Source organism: Sander vitreus, chromosome 5 (genome assembly GCF_031162955.1).
Source record: "Sander vitreus isolate 19-12246 chromosome 5, sanVit1, whole genome shotgun sequence".
In the NCBI taxonomy this organism is placed as follows: Eukaryota; Metazoa; Chordata; class Actinopteri; order Perciformes; family Percidae; genus Sander; species Sander vitreus.
In genome coordinates, this window is record NC_135859.1 from 7,853,558 (window position 1) to 7,860,855 (window position 7,298).

At 42.7% G+C, this 7,298-nt stretch overlaps 1 pseudogene; it reads left to right on the forward strand.

Moving 5' to 3' along the window:
• The first annotated feature begins 1,260 nt into the window (after positions 1–1,260).
• On the forward strand, positions 1,261–5,590 carry LOC144517533 (uncharacterized; annotated as a pseudogene).
• The last annotated feature ends 1,708 nt before the right edge of the window (positions 5,591–7,298 follow it).

Here is a 7,298-nt window from a genome sequence, read left to right on the forward strand (position 1 = left end):
CGGAAAGGTTTTTATTTATAAAAAACTAACTTGACAGGAGAACGTGCGGTCCTCCACGCAAACTCTGACCCATGCGTACGCACATTTTAGAGACAATAGGAGTTGGTGACGCAAATGGTGAGGTGGTGAACTGAAGTCAGACTGCAGAAAGTACATGTGGGAATAATGATTACTCGTAATATTTTCAAGTATTGATTTCAAATTTTTTTCTCTCTGTATGATCCACGTTATCATGAAGATTAAATCCAGCAGTGTTATTTGCCCTTGTACTGAGTGCTAATTGTTTCATAAACACCTTGTAAAATCCAACTCAAATCTTAAATCAATTCGTTCTAAATATTTAATCAGCGCTGTCTCACCGTCACAGAGTCCGCTACGGAGCGCAGGAGGAGGAGATGGCCCGACTGCATGGAATACAGGATAGCATCAAATACCTTAGCATTAGATAACTGCAGAACACAGTGTAAATAACTAAACACTAAACTGTGCATATATCATCAAATGTCAAAGTCTGGAAATACAGACGTTAAGCTCTCAAGCAATCGTTACCCTTAATGTGTTATCGGTCCGAACTTTAATACTGTTCGTGACCAAACCTGCATGAAGAAAAGTGTGTTTGCAAATTGTATCTCGGGGTGGGGGATACTACTAGTTGATGCTTTGACTTTTGGCAAGGTGGTAACAATCACAAATTGTTGTAAACATAGAAATACTACCCGTGCATAATGCTGCATGATGGCACTGCTGGCACTGCAGGAGGACTACGCCCATGGTAGAATCAGGGGAGAAAAAGACTTCAGGGACCATGACGATGACTGGCTAATATGCAGAGCAGTAAGATGATTTGAACAGATTTAACATGATGGAAAGAGGAAATTGAGGCAACATTACAACACATACAGCTAACCTTTGTTTAAATTCTCAGATTTTCTGTAAAATCCACTCATTGATTTCATTTGTTGTTTGTTCAGGAACTCGTGCTGCAGTGTGCCGTCGTAAAGTTAAATCTCATATTAAGAAGAAGTTCCAGTGTGTGTTTGAAGAGATTGCTAAACCAGGAAACCAAACCCTTCTGAATCAGATGTACACAGAGCTTTTGCATCACAGAGGAAGGGACTGCAGAGGTCGATGATGGACATGAGGTCGGACAGATCGAAACAGCATCCAGGAAACTAGACAGACCAGAAACAAAAAATCAGACAGGAAGACATCTTTAAAGCCTCACCTGGAAGAGATGAACCAATCAGAACAGTGATGACAATGGGAGTGGCTGGCATTGGGAAAACAGTCCCAACACAGAAGTTCACTTTAGACTGGACTGAAGACAAAGCCAACCAGGACGTCCAGTTCACATTTCCATTCCCTTTCAGAGAGGTGAATGTGCTGAAAGAGAAAAAGTACAGCTTGGTGGAACTTGTTCATCAATTCTTCAGTGAAACCAAAGAAGAAGGCATCTGCAGGTTTGAAGAATTCCCAGTTGTGTCCAACGGCCTGGATGAGTGTCGACTTCCACAACACTGAGATCCTGACTGATGTTACAAAGTCCACCTCAGTGGATGTGCTGCTGACAAACCTCATCAGGGGAAAACTGCTTCCCTCTGATCGCCTCTGGATAAGTACATGACCTGCAGCAGCCAATCAGATCCCTCCTGAGTGTGTTAACATTGTAACAGAGGTCACAGGGTGCACTGACCCACAGAAAAAGGAGTACTTCAGAAAGAGATTCAGAGATGAGGCCAGCAGAATCATCTCCCACATCAAGACATCATGGAGCCTCCACATCATGTGCCACGTCTTCTGCTGGATCACTGCTACAGTTCGAAATGATGTGCTGAAAGCCAGAGAGAGAGGAAAGCTGCCCAATACCCTGACTGAGATGTACATCCACTTCCTGGTGGTTCAGTCCAAACTGAAGAACATCAAGTATGATGGAGGAGCTGAGGCAGATCCACACTGGAGTCCAGAGATCAGAAAGATGATTGAGTCAAGGCAAAGGCAACCTGATCTTCTATGAATCAGACCTGACAGAGTGTAGCATTGATATCACAGCAGCCTCAGTGTACTCAGGAGTGTTCACACAGATCTTTAAAAAAGAGAGCGGACTGTACAGGAGAAAGCGTTCTGCTTTGTCCATCTGAGTCTTCAAGAGTTTTTTGGTTGCTCTTCATGTCCATATGACATTCATCAACTCTGGTGTCAACCTGCTGTCAGAACAACAAACTAACTACTAATAATCTACAGAGACACACCTCTACCAGAGTGCTGTGGACAAGGCCTTACAGAGTCCAAATGGACACCTGGACTTGTTCCTCCACTTCCTACTGGGTCTCCAACTGACGAAGCCGAATGTTCCCCCGGTAGCGGCCGATGTGGTTACCCGGGCTCGCCTCGCTTCAAAGCCGACTGACCAGCTGTCGTCACAGGAGAGGACCGCTGCCTCGCGGCGAAAACTTCTGAGGGATGCAGTAGTCAAACGGTCCTGTGGCCTGCCTTGCCTGAACCGGCCAAATGACAACGTTTCTCAAAAACAATCTTCTCTACCGAACGTTAAGCAATATTCCTCTTCTTTTCCTTGTCCATCTGAAACCGATACTGGCTGTTTTGTTCCCGCCACCAGCCATTCAGCCCCCCCCCCCCCCCCCCCCACTAGTCCGCTCTTCCCCCCAACCACTTTAATTATTGGTGACTATATGCACGCCCTGCAGACCCAGACCTTTGATTGACTGTTTGCACCCCGTAAACACACGCACAAACGCACTTCCCAGTCACACTCTCCCATAAGCTCTCACTCCTTTACAAATAACTCTGCTAACCCACAGACCAGCTATATCATTCCAGTTAGAATCAATAATATCAGTAATCAGAGGTACAGCGCTACACGCTCCTCTGTGCTTCCTTTGGAGCAGCCACCCATTCATAACCCCATAACAACGGTGTCTGTCCCCCGACTGAGATCGGTAAAATCAAACGTAAACCAACGAGGTGCTATACTTAACAACCTAATTGGAATTAAAACAACCACTGCAACGATAGAACAGAATAGGAGAATCAAATGTGGACTATTAAATATTAGATCTCTGTCTTCTAAAGCAATATTGGTAAACGATTTGATATCAGGTAATCAAATTGATCTATTCTGTCTTACCGAAACATGGCTGGGCCATGAAGAATATGTTAGTCTAAATGAAGCCACTCCTCCCAGTCATAATAATACTCAAATTCCTAGAGACTCAGGCCGAGGAGGGGGAGTTGCAGCCATATCTGACTCAAGCCTCTTAATTAATTCTAAACCTAAACTAAATTATAACTCGGTTGAAAGCCTCTTAATCTTCAACATCCGATATGGAAAACGTTACAGCCAATTATATTTGTTGTTGTTTATTGAGCGCCAGGCCCGTATTCTGAATTTTTATCTGAATTCTCAGAGTTTTTATCATGTGTAGTCCTAAAATCAGATAAAATACTTAGTGTAGGTGATTTTAATATCCATGTGGACGTTGACAGCAATAGCCTTAGTACTGCCTTCAACTCACTACTACATTCAATTGGTTTCAGTCAGAGTGTGCATAAGGCCACACACTGTTTTAACCACACCCTCGACCTCGTGCTGTCATATGGCATCAAAATTGAAGATTTAATAGTATTTCCACAGAATTCTTTATTATCAGACCATTTTTTAATAACTTTCGAATTCTTACTACCTGACTATATGAAATTAAATAAAAGCTTCTACACTAGATGCCTATCTGACAGTGCTATAGCTCAATTTAAGGAAGATATTCCAACAGCATTTAACTCAATGTCGTGCTTTAATATAACAGAGGACCTTTATGTTAACTTTAGTCCCTCCCAAATTGATAATTTTGTAGACGGTGCTACGGCCTGCCTACGGACAACTTTAGACTCTGTTGCTCCTATCAAAAAGAAATTGATGAAGCAAAGGAAACTAGCACCTTGGTATAACTCCCAAACTCGCAAATTAAAACAAATCTCACAAAAACGTGTAAGTAAATGGCGTTTATTAAAAATTATAGGAGGGCGCTCAGAAATTAATGCTAAAGGTCTCTTCAGCTAAGCCATCTACCTGTCTCTTAGACCCCATCCCAACGAGGCTACTTAAAGAAGCGTTACCCATGGTTAACACTTCATTACTAGATATGATCAATATGTCTTTATTAACAGGTTATGTACCGCAGTCATTTAAAGTAGCTGTGATAAAACCTCTTCTGAAAAAACCCACCCTCAATCCTGAGGTCTTAGCCAACTATAGACCTATATCTAACTTTTCCTTTCTCTCCAAGATCCTTGAGAAAGTAGTCACTAACCAGTTATGTGACTTTTTACATAGGAATAGTCTATTTGAGGACTTTCAGTCAGGATTTAGAAAGCATCATAGCACAGAGACGGCACTGGTGAAAATTACTAACGACCTTCTAATTGCTGCTGACAAAGGACTTGTCTCCATACTTGTCTTATTAGATCTTAGTGCTGCATTTGACACTATTGACCATACCATCCTTTACAGAGACTGGAACATTTAGTTGGCATTAAAGGAATCGCACTAAGCTGGTTTAAGTCCTATTTCTCTGATCGATCTCAATTTGTTAATATCAACGATAAATCCTCCAAGTACGCTAAAGTTAGCCATGGCATTCCTCAAGGCTCAGTGCTTGGAACAATTCTATTCTCCTTATATATGCATCCTCTAGGCAATATTATTAGGAAACATTCAATTAACTTTCACTGCTATGCAGATGACATCCAGTTTTACTTGTCAATCAAGCCAGACGAAACCAGTCAGTTAGCTAAACTTCAAGTGTGCATTAAAGATCTAAAATCCTGGATGACCTACAATTTTCTGATGTTAAACTCAAACAAAACTGAAGTGATTGTGTTGGGCTCCAAACACCTCCAAACTTCATTATCTAAAGATATAGCTACTCTGGATGGCATTGCCCTGGCCTCCAGCACTACTGTCAGAAATCTAGGAGTTATTTTTGATCAGGATTTATCTTTCAACGGCCATCTAAAACAAACCTGAAGAACAGCCTTTTTTCATCTTCATAACATTGCCAAAATTAGGAATATCCTGTCGCAAAACGATGCTGAAAAACTAATCCATGCATTCATTACTTCTAGGCTGGACTACTGTAATTCCTTACTATCAGGATGCTCAAATAAGTCCCTTAGGACTCTCCAGCTGATTCAGAATGCTGCAGCACGTGCTCCGACAAGTACTAAGAAAAGAGATCATATTTCTCCAGTATTAGCTTCTCTACATTGGCTTCCTGTAAAATCCAGGACTGAATTTAAAATCCTTCTCCTGACCTACAAAGCTCTAAACGGTCAAGCACCTTCATATCTTGAAGAGCTCTTAGTACCTTATTGTCCCACTAGAGCACAATTCTCCCAGAATTCAGAACTTCTCGTGGTTCCTAGAGTCTCTAAAAGTAGGATGGGAGCAGAGCCTTCAGCTATCAGGCTCCTCTCCTGTGGAACCAGCTCCTGGGTCTGGGTTCAGGGGGCAGACACCGTCACCATATTTAAGAATAAACAGAAAACACTCCTCTTTGATAAAGCTTATAGTTAGGGAGCGAGTAGAGTAGAGTAGAGGGAGGCAGGCCAGTACAGCCCGATCCGGTTGGGGAGAGTTCTAGCCCGACCAGGCTCCTCTCCTTAACCTGCCTCTCTTAGTTATGCTGTTATAGGTCCTTCCTTCCTGTGACACACTGAGCTGCTCTCTCCTCTCTCTTTCTGTTTGTTTCCATTTGTGTGCATCCTTGTCCCAGAAATGCTTGTTACTAACCTAGCTCTGGAGAGTTTACTCCCCGGAGTCCTTATGTTTCTTTTCCTGCCCAGAATATTCCCTTGGATTAGGGTGGCACCACGATCTTGGTTGGAGCTGTCACTGTGGTCCAACGCTCTGCAATGCCCTGCAGTGTCCGGCAATGCTCTGCAGTGTCCGGCTGCGTCTTGCCAAGTGTCTGCGTCCTGCTACGTCCACCCATGCTGTGCTGTGCCACGCTACATCCTGTAACGCCCTTCAGTGCCCTGCTATGACATGAACTACTACGACCACCATTTATAGTCACTGTTCCATTATCTTTGTGACTATTATTGCCACTGTTCATCACATCCCCAACCGGCACCGTCAGACACCGCCTACCAAGAGCAAGGGTCTGTCCGAGGTTTCTTCCTAAAAGGGAGTTTTTACTCCACTGTCGGTCGCATTAGCCACTGCTAATGCTTGCTCTTGGGGGAATTACTGGAATTGTTGGGTCTTTGTAAATTATAGAGTGTGGTCTAGACCTACTCTATCTGTAAAGTGTCTCGAGATAACTCTAATTGAATTGAATTTAATTGAAATTGAATTGCAGACCAATCAGACTCTCCTGCGAGGCCTGCTGACACAGACAGGAAGTGGCTTTCAAACAAATGATGAACCAGTCCAGTACATCAAGAAGAAGTTGGAAAATCTGTCTGCAGAGAAAAGCATCCATTTGTTTCACTGTCTGAACGAACTGAATGATCATTCTCTAGATAAGCAGATCCAACTGTACCTGAGATCAGGAAGAATCTCCAGATATAAACTCTCTTCTGCTCAGTGGTCAGCTCTGGTCTTCATCTTACTGTCTTCAGAAAAAGATCTGGATGTGTTTGACCTGAAGAAATACTCTGCTTCAGAGGAGGCTCTTCTGAGGCTGCTGCCAGTGGTCAAAGCCTAGGCTCCAACAAAACTCTGTACGTGCACACATAACCAAATCAAATATAGTTCATTATTTACCATATAAGTAATTATTTTCTAACGTGTTGCTGCTTCGTCTTCAGGCTTAGTGGCTGTAACCTCTCAGAGAGAAGCTGTGAAGCTCTTTACTCAGTCCTCAGCTCCATCTCCTCTAGTCTGAGAGAGCTGGACCTGAGTAATAACCACCGGCAGGATTCAGGAGTGAAGCTGGTTTCTGAAGAACAGAAGAGTCCACACTGCAAAATGGAAAATCTCAGGTTAGAATTCAGCTGTTTAGCTCCTCTGAGCTTTTATTTTCATCATTTATTCATTATTGAAAGGACTTTTTATTTAATCATTTTAAGTTGAGTGGCTGTACATTGTCAGAAATAAACTATGAAGCTCTGTCCTTAGTTCTCAGCTCCCAGTCCTCTAGTTTGAGAGAGCTGGACCTAAGTAACAATACAAATTAAATTGTATTCTGAAAAAGTTCTGAATTCTGGGAGCATTGTGCTCTAGTGGGACAATAAGGTACTAAGAGCTCTTCAAGATATGAAGGTGCTTGACCGTTTAG